The sequence below is a fragment of the Anomaloglossus baeobatrachus genome, chromosome 5 (genome assembly GCF_048569485.1).
Source record: "Anomaloglossus baeobatrachus isolate aAnoBae1 chromosome 5, aAnoBae1.hap1, whole genome shotgun sequence".
Lineage (NCBI taxonomy): Eukaryota > Metazoa > Chordata > Amphibia > Anura > Aromobatidae > Anomaloglossus > Anomaloglossus baeobatrachus.
Genome location: NC_134357.1, coordinates 248,234,900 through 248,251,340, shown reverse-complemented (window position 1 = coordinate 248,251,340; position 16,441 = coordinate 248,234,900).

Below are 16,441 nucleotides of genomic sequence, written 5' to 3'. Positions count from 1 at the left end.
GCGCTGTGATTGTCATCAACAGCGTTAACCAAGTACCCGCCCATAATCTCGTGCCCGCACTTTTCCCTCTGACTCCACCGTTATGCGCAAGTGCTGGCCATATGAACCATGTTACCTATTACCGCTTGCACGAGATTATGGGCGGGTACTTGGATGACTTTGCTGATGACAATCACAGCGCCGCCCATAATCTCGCGCCCACGGTAATAGGTAACATGGTTCATATGGACAGTGCTTGCGCATAACGGTGGAGGCAGAGTGAGAAGCGCGGGCACGAGATTATGGGCAGGTACTTGGATGACGCTGCTGATGACAATCACAGCGCCGCCCATAATCTCGCGCCCATGGTAATAGGTAACGTGGTTCATATGGCCAGTGCTTGCGCATAACGGTGGAGGCAGAGTGAGAAGCGCGGGCACGAGATTATGGGCAGGTACTTGGATGACGCTGCTGATGACAATCACAGCGCCGCCCATAATCTCGCGCCCATGGTAATAGGTAACGTGGTTCATATGGCCAGTGCTTGCGCATAACGGTGGAGGCAGAGTGAGAAGCGCGGGCACAAGATTATGGGCAGGTACTTGGATGACGCTGCTGATGACAATCACAGCGCCGCCCATAATCTCGCGCCTGCGCAATCACCTCAAAAGCGTTCACACTTTGCACAGTGCTCAGTCCCGCGAGAGTGGCACTGGGCATGCACAAAACTTCAGGAGGACAGTTACATGAGGAAGGCGTCCTCATGTATGGAAATGAGCAATGGGGGACGGCGTACAGCGGCAGGAGGGGGAATAACGGACGCCAGGCAGCCCGCCCCCGTGACCATAAAAACAGATTTGCATACAAAAAGGTAAGACTTCATAAAGTATTTTTTTAGGTCTCAAAGTGGGCACAATAACAACAGGAACCTTTCCAGAATGCAGCCCAGAAGCTGCAGAGGGGAATCTTTTATTTTTTTTGCTAAATTTCTGGTGACAGTTTCCCTTTAAAGGGAACCTATCAGGTGCAATCTGCACTCAGAGCCAGGAGCAGTTCTGGGTGTATATTGCTAATCCCTGCCTAACCGTCCCTGTATACACTAGCATAGATAAAGGCATCTATAGAAAAAGTATTTTTAAAGAGCTTATATCTTATGCTAATTAGCGCGGGGACTAGTCCCAAGGGCGTTACTTCACTTGGCTAGTCGGCTCACATAGCGTATTAGTACTCACACAGGGGCGTAATAACATGCTAACATGCTATGCGAGCCGACTAGCCAAGTGAAGTAACGCCCTTCGGACTAGTCCCCGCGCTCATTAGCATAAGATATAAGATCTTTAAAAATATTTGTTCTTGATCTCTTTATCTATGCTAGTGTATACAGGGACGGTTAGGCAGGGATTAGCAATATGTGCCCAGAACTGCTCCTGGCTCTGAGTGCAGATTGCACCTGACAGGTTCACTTTAAAGGGAACCTGTCACCAGATTTGGGGCCTATAAGCTGCGGCCACCACCAGCGGGATCTTATGTACACATTCTAACATGCTGCATACCTCCCAACCGTCCCGGATACAGCGGGACTTTCACGCTTTACGTTGTTTGTCCCGTTGCCACGGGCGGGACGGCCGGCTCCCGGGCTCCGCCCACCCACTCTCTCTCCGCCTCCCTGCTTTTCCCTCCTACCATCCTAGTAGACGTGGCATAGAGAGGAGCGCTGCCTGTGCTGCTGCTGGTACAGTAAACTAATCTCCCCAGCGCTGATTTCCCTCCCTCCCCCCTCACCCCCGGCCGGAGCCTGTCTGTGCGGTCGGCCGGCCGCCTGTCTGTGCGGTCGGCCGGCCGCCTGTCTGTGCGGTCGGCCCGCCACCTGTCTGTGCGGGCGCCCCCCTGCCGCCTGTCTGTGCGGGCGCCACCCGCCGCCTGTCTGTGCGGGCGCCCCCCGCCGCCTGTCTGTGCGGGCGCCCCCCTGCCGCCTGTCTGTGCGGGCGCCCCCCTGCCGCCTGTCTGTGCGGGCGCCCCCCTGCCGCCTGTCTGTGCGGGCGCCCCCCTGCCGCCTGTCTGTGCGGGCGCCCCCCTGCCGCCTGTCTGTGCGGGCGCCCCCCGCCGCCTGTCTGTGCGGGCGGCCCGCCGCCTCATTTTGCGGGCAGCCGGCCGCCTCTCTGTGCGGGCGGCTGGCCGCCTCTCTGTGCGGGCGGCCCGCCGCCTGTCTGTGAAGGCGGCCGGCCGCCTGTCTGTGAAGGCGACCGGCCGCCTCACTGTGCGGGCGACCGGCCGCCTCACTGTGGCTGCCTGCGTGTCCGTGCTGGAGGCCCGCCGGCTGCCTGCGTGTCCGTGCTGGAGGCCCGCCGGCTGCCTGCGTGTCCGTGCTGGAGGCCCGCCGGCTGCCTGCGTGTCCGTGCTGGAGGCCCGCCGGCTGCCTGCGTGTCCGTGCTGGAGGCCCGCCGGCTGCCTGCGTGTCCGTGCTGGAGGCCCGCCGGCTGCCTGCGTGTCCGTGCTGGAGGCCCGCCGGCTGCCTGCGTGTCCGTGCTGGAGGCCCGCCGGCTGCCTGCGTGTTTGTGCTGAATGGGTGTGGATGGGGAGTGGATATGGGCGTGACTGTGAAATGGGTGTGGTTAGGGGGCGTGGCCTAAAAATTTGCCAACTTTGTCCCTCTTTTCCTTCTTTAAAAGTTGGGAGGTATGCCTTCAAGGATAGATGGGAGGAATGTGCCAATACATGTTCCAGGGCCTTTCTCCAACTTTTATGTGACCTTAATAGTACTCAACTTACGGCGTTGAAAATTGAAATGGATGACCTATATAGCAAACTTTTGGGGGGTCTTAGTAAGGAGGCCTTTACTAAGTTGGAACGAGAAATTGAAACTGATGTGAGCAAATGGGAAAAGGAATTGAAAGAGAACAAAATAAAAAAATTCCATAGGGATCAACAGGATCTCCTTTCAAATAGGGTCTATAAATGGAAAATGTCCGTCGAAAGATCCAGACCATTTAGGCGGTTTAACAATCAGTCACGCTCTAGATCCACCTCTGTTAGGTCGTATACATCAGGAGAGGAATCCAATACTGACTCTTTGGATCCCCCCACTCTAGCAGACAGAGCTACCGGCCCCCCTAACAACAAAAAATACAAGAAAAAACAATTGGATTTTGGGAAAACTACTATGGACCCTCCTCGAACTAGGCAACAATCACACAAAGACTCACTTCAGGTAATTAATTTGTCATCTCACTCTTTATCACAGACGCAGATTGACCTGTTATCAAAGGGTTTGAGTTTTTCTCCCACTGATTCATTTCATTTTTTTACAGCTTTAAAAGACCTTCACATTTTTTCACGCAAAATTCTTTTGAAAAAACTACATTCCAAAAATGTCACATCACTCAATACTTCTGACCGGGCCGAGAGAGAGGCCTTGCAGGCCTTAGAAGATCTTCTTATTGAACAGTCCTCTGGCTCACAAGGTAGGTTTCCTCCCTCAGTTATGCCAGGAGTACCAAGTTCCCTCCCTTGTCTCTATGCTCTTCAATTGAGATTTTCACTAGGCTAGTCACGGATGAATTTAAAACCTTATCTATGAGACGTAGGTGTGACAACCTTAATTCATCTCAAAGGGCCGCACTCAGGGACTTACAATCCTTGAGTGATGTTCAGATCAAGCCAGCAGACAAGGGGGGGAATATAGTGATCTGGCCCAATAATCTTTACGAAAGGGAGGCCTATCGTCAATTAAGGGACACGGACACATATCGCAGACTGGACTCTAGCCCCCTCGCCCCCTTCGCTGATTCGCTCCACCAGATACTGCAGGGGGCCCTTGATGAAGGTATCATTACGAAGAAGGTCTTTGATGGCCTCTTCGTCATGTCTCCAAAAATTCCTACCTTCTATCTCCTGCCCAAGATCCACAAAAATCCCGAACACCCGCCAGGACGTCCTATCGTATCTGGCATAGATGGGCTATGCGACCCTGTGTGTCGATTTATTGATTATTACCTTAAGCCCCTTGTGGAGACACTACCATCCTATGTAAAATATACGACGGACGTCCTGAATAGGGTCGACGGGATTTTTGTGGATGATGATACCCTTTTAGTCACGGCGGACATAGAGTCCCTATACACCAACATCAACCATGATGATGGCCTGGAGGCAGTCCGCTTCTTCTTGAGCAATTCCAACTGTGATGGCCATTTATGTGAGCTGATTCTAGAGCTGCTCCACTTTATCCTGACACACAATTTTTTCATTTTCAAAGACCGGTTTTATTTGCAGACCAGAGGCACTGCGATGGGCGCGGCCTGTGCGCCTTCGTACGCTAATTTGTTCCTCGGCCATTGGGAGAGGGACATTTTTGGCGACGGGAGCGTGTCGGCCGCGGCCCAGGCGCAGTGCTGGTTAAGATACATCGATGATGTTTTTATTTTGTGGCAGGGGACGGTGGAGCAGCTCTCGGATTTTATGGTTTGTTTAAATCACAATTCTTTGAACCTTAAGCTCACTTTTAGATATGATTTACAGTCTATTGATTTTTTGGATATCATGATTGGGGTTGACCGTGGCCGGCAACTACAGACTGATGTCTTTAGGAAGCCTACCTCGGTCAACTCCCTTCTACATGCTTCATCCTCTCACCCTTTTAGTACCATTCAAGCCATCCCGGTTGGACAATTTCTCAGGATGAAGCGGATTTGCTCGACATCTGAGAACTTTCAGTCCCAGGCCAATGATTTAACATCTAGATTGTGTGATAGGGGATATAGCCGCCGTGTCATTAAGAGAGGGTATAACAGGGCAAAACAAACCCAGCGATTGGAGCTATTACAACCATCTAGTCAAGTGAAGACGGGGGCGGGTGAGGCTAGATTCATATCTGCCTATAACCATGAATGGCACAATATGCGTGCCATTCTGAATAAACATTGGCCAATTTTAAAATCCGACCCTACCCTCAGAGACTTGATACCAGACTATCCGTTAATGACGGCACGACGCTCAAGGAATCTACGGGATTTTCTCGTGCACAGCCATTATGTCCCCGTGACTCCTCACCCGTTTGGCTCTACCAACCCGGTCCGCGGGTGTTTTCCGTGCGGTCACTGTCTTGCATGCACCAATGTTTCTCGCAGCAAGACGTTCACCACTGCAGATGGTAGCCGGACCTTTGATATCAGGAGTTTTATCTCATGTGCTACCTCTTTTGTCATTTATTATGCGACATGCAGTTGCCCCAAGATTTATATCGGTCTTACTTCCAGGGAGCTAAGAGTGAGAGTGCGGGAGCATGTTAGAAACATTGGTGCGGCAAAGACAGTGACCGATCTTTCTACTCTGAAAACCCTTCCAAGACATTTTCGGCATTATCACGGGTGCAATGCAAAATCCCTTAGAGTCACGGGGATAGATGTTGTACACTGTGGCAATAAGGGCGGGAATTTTAAAAAAATCCTCGCCCAGAAAGAAACAAAATGGATTGTCATGTTGGGTACAATGGTTCCGTCTGGTTTGAATGAGTCCCTTAGCTTTGCTTCCTTTCTGTAGATCCCTGTTTTCCCTTCCCCCCTCCCCACTTCTTTTTTTTTCCCCCTTTCTTTTGTCAGAGTGGTGGTTTCCATCTCTGTTTTTATTATTAATGGGGGGTATTATAATCACTATACCCTTATTTTTAACCTTTTTTATCTCTGCTGCATGTTTTTTATGCCATTTGTGCTTTTTTTGTCTGCAGCCTTTTCTTTGGTTTCCTTGGGACCTGCCTCCATCTCCTGACTGCCCGTGCACACTGTTCACCGGGACGGAATTAATAAGAAGATGATGTTTATGATGGATCTGTAAAAGGACTTGTACTTATGGATGTGGGTCTATTATTGCCATTCATGCATTACTGTTTGCTTCTGATGTGCCCCTGTACTTTCTATTGTCCTTGTGCTGCTGACGATCAGGAGTTTACTCTGTGTACTTTATCTCCCAGTGGGTGCTGTGTGCGCATGCCCGGCCTCCGCTTTCTCCCTGACATGCTTGGCGGCGTCTAGGGGGTGGGTGGGTGCTGGCGAGGGGGCGTTTCCTGTCCCTCTCCCCTGCACTCTCCGGCCTGACGCCGCCCGCATTTGCTGGGGCGACTGGCAGCGACCGCGCATGCGCCGAAAAGTCTTCACCCATTGGGCACTTTTCCTCACATGGTCTATCACATGTTTCTTCTAAAAGGTCCTGGAATTCAATGCATCCTTCACCCCTCCTTGGTCTGATGAAGCGTTAACATTACAAACACGTGAAACGCGCGTTACCTGCTCTAGGGGGGACTGTCTTGGTCTTTGATTCTGCACTACTGGCACTTTAAAACAAATCACTGGTGATCCTTTGGTAATCCATACAGCCGCTGGTAGGTGCCGGTGCCCGGATATCAGTATATGTCTAGCGTGCTGTTTAATCCATTTGTATTGTGGACACCAGCTATTGCTCTCTGATTTCACCTGGCAGTGAATTTTGTAATTTATATGTAATGCTTTGTACTTTGTCATTCCTTATATCTGCCATGTGATTTTGCTGATTGCATTTGTGTTTTGTGCTTTTTAGTGCTTTCTGCCTCTTTGCACTTTTTTGCATATTGTTGTGCTGCATCTAACTTTAGGTGTATCAATAAACTTTGATATGTTTTTTGCAATATAACCACGTTTGTTCTCCTGTTTGTTTAACATTTCCTTAGTGGTTTGCATTTTCGGTATAGATAGAGGCCCATACAGGACACTATATATTTTTGCATTTTAGACTACTTAGTCATGTTACACTCTCCATTTAAAGTGTATCTCAACTCCTCATGGATATTTTAGTCTTTCCAAGAGTGTGCAAAGTAGTAATGAAAGCAAAAGGTGGCTACTTTTGAAGAACCTAGAATATAAGACATATTTTCAGTTGTTTCACACTTTTTTAAGTATTTCATTCTACATGTGTTAATTCATAGTTTTGATGCCTTCAATGTGAATCTACAATTTTCAGAGTCCTGAAAATAAAGAAAACTCTTTGAATGAGGTGTGTCCAAACTTTTGGTCTGTACTGTACATGAGATGGTGCCATCTTGAAAGGAAAAGTCAGAGAGGTAAGGGAGAAAGAGAAGAGTGTGATGGTGGAAGGTCGGTCATTGGTGTTGCATGCTGGGCTCTGATACGGCATACTCTGAGGGGGTCCAGACACAGTGAATAATGTAGGCAAATTGGCCTTATGGAGGAGGAGGTACTACTGGGCGACTAGGCAGAGAAGGTTGTCCGGTCTTCAAAGCCCAAGTAGGAAGCAGAGGCCTACACTCCAGGTCAACTCCAGGCTCACGGACAGGCCGAACGGCTTAGAGCCCTACTGGCCCAGTGGTCAGTGAAGTCCCCATCGACCTCAGTGAAAGCATGGCAATATGATTCCCTAGGTCCTAATCCCAAAGGACACTCCTGCTCCCGGAGGGCAGCTTCTTGCCACTGAGGCTAAATGAGTTGTGGATGTCATCAGAGTCAAGGAGAGGGATATGTGGGTGCTGGCCCAGCTGGAATAGCCTAGTGGAGAAGAGCTTGTGCAGTGGATGTCCTAGGGCACTGTAACGTATTTTGACCCAGGAGGAGGTTTCAGCTTTGAGATGGAGGAGAGGACTGGACACAAAGTCTATGTCAGCGCTGGTTCCCTCTGGCATGAACCAAGTCTACAGTAGGGTCATGAAATGCAGTTCATAAATGGACCACAGGGCTGGTATTGTGATGCCCTGGCCTATCAGGTCCTCACAAGGGTGCCGTGCAATCTGCCCTTCTGCATGGTACCCGCTCCTCCTTGGTTATGGGTCCTGTCAACTTGGTGTTGCTACCAACAGGTGTACACAAATCCTGAGGAACACTGTGCACCACACCCACCAAACACCCATTGGGCAGCCTGAGGGGAATAGGGCCACCCAGATGGAGGGATGGAACAGGGAGATCAGAGATGTCAGTTGAGAAGTGACTCTCAAGGAGAGAGGTCGCAGAGGAGTGGAGGAGTGACTCTCCAAGGGAGACGTCACAAGTCAGTTGGAGAGTAGTAGTTGAGCAGTGAGCAGCGGTGACAGGACAGGTCACACTGCGGAGCTGGGCTCCTGTATCCATCCCAGGTGCCAGATGTTGGCCTGGCCAGAAGGAGCTGGAACCCCCGGTTGCAGGGGGTAGTGACAGGGGGTACAGTGCTGCTACAGAGAGCAGACCGGCTGACTTGTGCTACAACTGGACAGGGGCCAAGGTACGACGCGGTATGCGGACCCTAGGCTGGGAAGAAGCTTCACGCAGCCCAGTAATTCACCCGACAGGAACGGAGTCTTCAGGAACCATTCCCCACCTGCTCCAGAATCGGGGTACTAGTGCATCGAGGGGGATACGACTTCCCACAACCGTCCAGAAAATCCGAAGCGTGAACCCTGAGAGCAAACTCACCCTGCTAGCCATGCAGGGGAGCGGGACCCGAATCGCTTCATGTGAGAGGGATCCAAACGTAGGACACACAGTGCCAAGGGACAAGGCTTCAGGTCAACTGCAACACAAAAAGTGCACGGACCCAGCGTGCTCGCCCAAAAGGAGCAGGACATTCAAGAGTTTTGTTTACCTGGTGTCAGTGTCAGTGACTGTGTGAGAACACGTTATCCCTTTGCACCCGACGGGTTCCCCACTCCATCTATCACCGGATCCCGGGACACCACTCCCCCTTCCCACGGAGGGGTTAACAACTCGAGCTGCCCCGTACCATCGTCCCCGGGCTTCCCCAAATGGCAGTGGTGGTCCCTCACGTTACCACACACCGTGGGTGGCGTCACGAACACTAACCCCTTCACCACCCAAACATTCCCCCCTTTTTATTCCTGGTGGTCGCGCGACCCCAACTCGGATCCAGAGACCCCTCGAGCCACTGCGAATCCGGGTCCGAGCAGCCCGTCGGCTGTCGAGGGGCGGCACACCTTAAGGAAAACAGTGAGAGGTGTCCGAGAACTTGTCCCTGTCACCTCAGTTTCAGCAGAGGGTAACTCTTTCAGGACCCCTGACACAGTCAAGTCCTAGCGTTCAAGAGAGAAGGAACAGCTGAGAAACTGCTACGTGACTTTCAGAGGTCACGGGGGCTGCACAGGGGTGACGTGCGCCTTGAAAAGTGAAAATTGCAGTCCAAAATCCCGTTTTTTGCAACGCCCGCCATTTTTCCGCTGTTTTCACGCCAAAAGCGCCATCTTCTTGGAATAGGGCGCGAAGCCGAAGCCCCGCCTTTCGTCTTCAGCCTGAAACAGGAACAGAGGGCCACAGCGCGCAAAAGAGTGCTGGGAGAAAACCAAGGGGGTGCGCAAAGATGTCGGCTCCACATGACGGGAGTGTGGTGGCGCTGCTTCCACCTGATCAGGGTAACGCTGATGCCGCTTCGGCCGCAGAGGCGGCGGCGGCACGGGCGCCTGACGCCGTGGCACCGATCCTCCCCATAACTCTACCCAATGTGCCGGGCGCGGCCTGGCTTCACCAGTATGATGGCCGGCCAGACGCGCTGCAGGGATTTAAGAGGAAGATCTGCAATGTGCTTGACATGTATACCTTGAATGGACGGCATCGGTAGTACTCGGGCAGCTAACTGGCGCAGCGAAGCTGGAGGTGGAGACCTGGATGGCGGCGGATCAGATCTCCGTAGCCACCATTTTCCAGAGGCTGGGAGCTGCGTTTGAGACCCATACAGAGGCTGAGCTGCGGATGAGGTTCTACAGCTGTAAGCAGCGACCCCAAAATAGCATCAGGGACTATGCCCTAAAATTACAGGGGGCATTGCGAACCCTAAGGGGTACTTTACACGCTGCGACATCGCTAGCGATATCGAGCGCGATAGTACCTGCCCCCGTCGCACATGCGATTTGTGGTGATTGCTGCGTAGCGAACATTATCCCTACGGCAGCTTCACATGCACATACCTTGTCGGCGACGTCACGGTGACTGCCGAACAATCCTTCCTGCCAGGGGAGGTGCGTTCGGTGTCACAGCGACGTCACTAAGCGGCCGGCCAATAGAAGCGGAGGGGCAGAGATGAGCGGGACATAACATCCTGCCCACCTCCTTCCTTCCGCATAGCCGGTGGACGCAAGTAAGGAGATGTTTGTCGTTCCTGCGGCTTCACACACAGCGATGTGTGCTGCTGCAGGGACGACAAACAACATCGTAATGACATTATGAAAATGAACGACGCTACACAGAGCAGCGATTTTTAACGCTGATGCGCTCCTTCATCATTGCAACTAGGATTTACCTGTTGCGATGTCATTACCGGCGCTGGATGTGCGTCACTAATGACGTGACCCCGACGATACTTCGGTAGCGATGTCGCAACGTGTAAAGCACCCCTAAGGCTGACTAACAACATCGATGAGCCGGAGGGAAACAGAATGCTGGTGGAGCAATTCCTGCAAGGCCTTGAGTCAGTGGAGGACCGCAAACAGTTGCGGCTGTGGGCCTTGGAACGTCCCGCCATGCACTTTGCTACATTAAAAGAAAGAGCGATTAAGGCCCTACAGCCCCCGGAGGCTCCTAACTCCCCCCTCCCGTCGCGGTAAGTGGGGACATCCCCGCTGCAGGTGAGGGCGCCTGCATTGGCCCTGCCTGCACTGTCCCTACCAACCGGGCTCGAGACCAGTGACCTGTCTGCCCAGGTACAACAGCTGACCCGGGACGTCGCCCGGATCCTGGAAGCTATGCAACTCAAGACCAAGGCTACCTCGTTAAAGGAAATTCAACTGGCCGACTGCCCTGAGGATGTCCCTTGGATGAGGAAGCGGACCTCTGCATACAAAGGACGGAGCTGCGACCGGTACAGCCCACCTGTCTGTTACAAGTGCAGCAAGACTGGCCACTGCTCCAAGAGCTGTCCTTTAAACGAGCAACCCCTGGGGCCAAGGGCCAATACCCAGGAATAAATTGCCAAGTCCCAGCTGATTGGAGGGAGCGGTATGTCGGAGGGCGTCCCATTGTTTCCATCACCCTGGATGGGATCCTCACCTCTGCACTTCTTGATACCGGCTCCCAGGTAACCACTATCCCTTATGTGCTGTACAAGAAGTTCTGGTTGGATGACCACTTAACCCCACCGGATGATAGCTTAACTATCTATGCTGTTAATGGGTTGCCTGTGACTCAAATCGGGTTCAAGGTGGTGACCATTAAGGTGGGCCGTGTAGAGTTGGTCCGACAGGACCTTATTGTAGTTCAGAATGACCCTAGTGATCGGAACCCAAAGATCATTTTGGGAACAAATGTGATAGAAAATTGCATGAGTGAAGTGTTGTTTTTGCTTCAACAGCTGTCAGAAACTGCAGGCGCAGGGCGACAGAGGGTCCTGCAACGTGAGATCCGAGCTCTCCTGCAGCGGCAACAGGTAAATCTCTCTGGAGGAGAGATAGGTGGTGTACAGGTAATGGATGCAGCTCCTCTAGTGGTACCCCCAAGAAATGAAATGTTAATTTGGTGCAGGGCAGCTGTAGGCTCCCGGGGACAAGATTACCAGGCAGTGGTAGAGCCACAACCCTCAGAGCATTGTCCCACGGTGTTTACGGCCAGGGGGGTAGTTGATGTCCAGAAGGGGAGGGTGCCCGTGCAAGTACTTAACTGTGGGGAGGAGGAGGTCACATTGCCCCGATATGCCCCCATAGCCAAGCTGTTTACAGTGAACCCAAACGGCATTCATGCAGCCGACTCACAGGGGAATTGCCATCAGGCCCCGCAGGTCAACCCTAGGGATCCAGAAGAAAAATGGTGTCAGGAATTACATGTGGGCACTGATGCTACACCTGCACATGACAAACAAGGGGTCTCCAGGGTTGTCAGGGAGTACGAGCAGGTTTTTAGCAACCACCCATTGGATTTTGGGTGGATTAAAGGGGTACAACATCACATACCCACAGGCACACACACCCCCATCAAGGAGAGGCACAGGGCCCCGAAGTATGAAGGAAGCAGGAGTGATCAGAGATAGCTGCAGCCCTTGGGCGGCCCCACTGGTCCTTGTGAAAAAGAAAGATGGGACCATGCGGATGTGTGTGGACTACCGGCAGATAACCAAAATCACCCACAAAGACGCCTACCCTCTGCCCCGAATTGAGGAATCTTTAGCTGCTTTGAAGTCTGACACTTGTTTCTCCACTCTTGATCTCACCAGCGGGTACTGGCAGGTGGCGGTCGCTAAAGAAGACAGAGAGAAGACCGCATTCGCGACCCCAATGGGATTGTGCAAGTTCAACAGTATGCCATTCGGGCTGTGCAACACACCTGGGACATTCCAGAGGCTGATGGAGTGCTGTTTGAGCCACTAACTTTGAGATAGTCCTGTTGTACTTGGATGACATCATTCTCTACTCTAAAGGGGGCTTTACACGCTACGATATCGCTAACGCTGAGTTGTTGGGGTCACGGAATTTGTGACGCACATCCGGCCGCATTAGCGATCTTGTTGGTTGTGACACCGATGAGAGATTTTGCATCGTCGCAAAAACGTGCAAAATCGCTCATCGGTGACATGGGGGTTCATTCTAAATTATCATTACTGCAGCAGTAGCGAAGTTGTTCCTCGTTGCTGCGGTAGCACACATCGCTCCGTGTGACACTGCATGAACGAGGAAGCTCTCCTTACCTGCCTCCCAGCCGCAATGCGAAGGAAGGAGGTGGGCGGGATGTTACGTCCCACTCATCTCCGCCCCTCCGCTTCTATTGGGCGGCCGCTCAGTGACGTCGCTGTGACGCCGCACGGACCGCCCCCTTAGAAAGGAGGCGGTTCGCCGGTCACAGCGACGTCGCCGGGCAGGTAAGTATGTGTGATGGGTCTGGGCGATGTTGTGCGGCACGGGTAGCGATTTGGGTACCACATGGGTATCCTGAACGAGTCCTGACGGATCAAGGCCCCACTTTTGAAGCCGAAGTTTTGAAGTTTTGTAGTCTATACGGTTGCAAGAAGATTCGCACTACCCCCTACCATGCTCAAACAAACGGAATGTGCGAGAAGCTGAATCACTTGGTGATCAACCTGCTGAAAACCCTTCCCTTGGAGGAACGGAATCTGTGGCCTGAGAAGCTACCGGACTTGGTGCATATGTACAACCATATTCCAGTTGGATCCACAAAGTGCACCCCGGCGCACCTGATGAGGGCTAGGCCCGGAAAACTCCCAATAGATTTGGAGATGGGGGTTGAACTACCAGAGACATGCGCACCTGGGGAGGATTGGGACACCCGTCACCAGGCCCAGTACAAGCAAATCCAGCGGTGTGCTGAAGAAAACCTGAATCACTCCCGGGAGCGGCAAGAAAGGAACTTCAATAAACAAGCTAGAGCAGCTCCCTTTGTTCACGGTGAGATGGTGCTAAAAAGAAAACGGAAGCAGCACAAGTTGGATGACCAATGGGAGAAGGAGCCGTATGTGATACAGCCGTCCAACGTTGATAATCACAAAACCTGCCTGATCAGCAAGGCTCATGGAAGGACTATGGCCACGGTGTCCTGGGACCATCTCAAGAAGTGCCCAGAACCACTCAGGCTGACAGAAGAGCCTCAACCCCAACCTCCAGTGGTGGAAAGAAAGAAGAAGGTGATTCAAACCATTCTAGGTGACTTTCTGGAAGACTGGCCTATGCAGAATGGAGCAGTAATAGTCCCTGTGTTAACATTCCCACAACCCGTGGAAGAAACAGAACAGGAAGGGCCTACTGACACTGCACCCACTCTGACACCTAGAGTAACACCTATTTCCTTGCCACGCACACGTAGGGTCTTACCTGCAACACCCAGTACAGGAAGTGAGGAAGTTGTAGGGGAGGTAGCTGTGTCCTCAGAAGAGGATGAGAGTCCAGAGTTAAGGAGGTCCACTCATGTTAACTTTGGGCAGCCTCCAAGGAGGTACAGAGAAGAATGTTGATATAAGCAAAAATATGGTACCATAAAATTGTTAGGTATCTGTGTTTTCCTTTTGTTATTTTCCACAGTTTGTTATTTTCCATATAAAAAATGTTAGAAAATGAAAGAATTAATGAAAAGCTAATTGTTCGGGAAAGTAACCTGATTTTCTCTAGATTAACAATGGTTGTACTACGGTACAGGAACTTTTTGGTAGGTTTTACAGAGACTTCCACGTTTTTCTTAGTTGATTAAAAATGGACCATGGTCACAGGACTGGCGTGACCAACACAAACTTGTGTCTTGTAAAAAGACTGCACTCGTTGTGCCTACCAGAGTCGTCTGACCTACCCCGGGACCTTAACCCGACCCAAGGACCCATTTAGGTTTCCAGGGGAACCAGGTTGTTTGGGAGGGCGGTTGTTGGGATCCGAGACGTTGGGACTGGACTGTCGCAGGGAGGGACCGCAACGTGGAAGGTTGGGTCCCCGCTGCCATCAAAACCGGTGGCGTCCCCTGTGGCAGACAAACTCCAAGATAAATAGTGTTGGTAATGGTTTAAGAATGCACCTCGCCTGTGTGGGATGAACTCGGTTAAAATAAAATGTTTGTTAACCCTTTTTCCTTCCTTAAAAAAAATAAAAAAATAAATGCTTGGTGTTCTGTAGCTCGCGGACGAGCTACGTTTTAACCAAGGGGGAATGTGATGCCCTGGCCTATCAGGTCGTCACAAGGGTGCCGTGCAATCTACGCTCCTGTATGGTACCCGCCCCTCTTTGGTTACGGGTCCTGTCAATTTGGTGTTGCTACCAACAGGTGTACACAAATCCTGAGGAACACTTTGCACCACACCCACCAGACACCCATTGGGCAGCCTGAGGGGAATAGGGCCTCCCAGATGGAGGGATGGAAGAGGGAGGTCAGAGATATTAGTTGAGAAGTGACTCTCAAGGAGAGAGGACGCAGAGGAGTGGAGGAGTGACTCTCCAAGGGAGAGGTCACAAGTCAGTTGAGGAGTAGCAGTTAAGCAGTGAGCAGCGGTGACAGGACAGGTCACGCTGCGGAGCTGGGCTCCTGTACCCATTCCAGGTGCCAGACGTTGGCCTTGCCAGAAGGAGCTGGAACCCCCGGTCACAGGGGGTAGTGACAGCGGGTACGGTGCTGCTACAGAGAGCAGGCCGGCTGCCTTGTGCTACAACTGGGCAGGGGCCAGGGCACGATGGGGTACGCGGACCCTAGGCTGGGAAGAAGCTTCACGCAGCCCAGTAATTCACCCAACGGGAATGGAGTCTTCAGGAACCGTTCCCCACCCGCTCTAGAATCGGGGTACTAGCGCAACGAGGGGGATAGGACTTCCCACAACCGTTCAGAAAATCTCAAGCGTGAATCCTGAGAGCAAGCTCACCCTGCTAGCCATGCAGGTGAGCGGGACCCGAATCGCTTCATGTGAGAGGGATCCAAACATAGGACACACAGTGCCAAGGGACAAGGCTTTAGGTCAACTGCAACACCAAAAGGGCACGGACCCAGCGTGCTCGCCCAAAAGGAGCAGGACATTCAAGAGTTTGGTTTACCTGGTGTCAGTGTCAGTGACTGTGGACTGTGTGAGTACACGTTATCCCTTTGCACACGACGGGTTCCCCACTCCATCTATCGCCGGATCCCAGGACACCACTCCCCCTGCCCACGAAGGGGTTAACAACTCGAGCTGCCCCATGCCATCATCCCCGGGCTTCCCCAAACGGCAGCGGTGGTCCCTCACGTTACCACACACCGTGGGTGGCATCACGAACACTAACCCCTTCACCACCCAAACATTCCCCCCTTTTTATTCCTGGTGGCCGCGCGACCCCGCCTCGGATCCGGAGACCCCTCGAGCCACTGCGGATCCGGGTCCGAGCAGCCCGTCGGCTGTCGAGGGGGTGGCACACCTTAAGGAAAACAGTGAGAGGTGTCCAAGAACTTGTCCCTGTCACCTCAGTCTCAGCAGAGGGTAACTTTTTCAGGACCCCTGACACAGTCAAGTCCTAGCGTTCAAGAGAGAAGGAACAGCTGAGAAACTGCTACGTGACTTTCAGAGGCCTCTGAAAGGGTGAAGACTGTGGAACTGTTTTGGTCTCCCCCTCGCAGGGCCGCGCTCTCACTCACCGCCACGGCCAGCTCTCTCCATGCTGCCCAGCATCCCTACAGTCCCCCATGTTGCTTTTTCCTGCTTCTCCCTCCCGGAGTCTATGTGCACGTCACAGGTCCTCCGGGCGTGCCACTAGGGCATCGCTGCCCTTCTCTTAAAGGGCCAGCCTGACACTCCTAGGAAGTGCCTCTCAGTCTATTGTTGAAAGGCACTGGGTATTTAAGGCACAATCAAACTAGGGGAGGTGCCTGATTAATGCCTTCAGTTCTTAGTTAGTCAGTTATGTTTTGTCTAACTAGTTGTCAGGTTACCTGCCCATCCTGTCCTGTATGTTCCTGGTTCCAGCCCGTCCTGCCCTGTTGGCACCTGGTTCCAGTCCTGTCCTGCCCATACCTGGCTACAGCCCGTTCTTGCCTTTTAGGCACCTGGCTCCAGTCCTGTC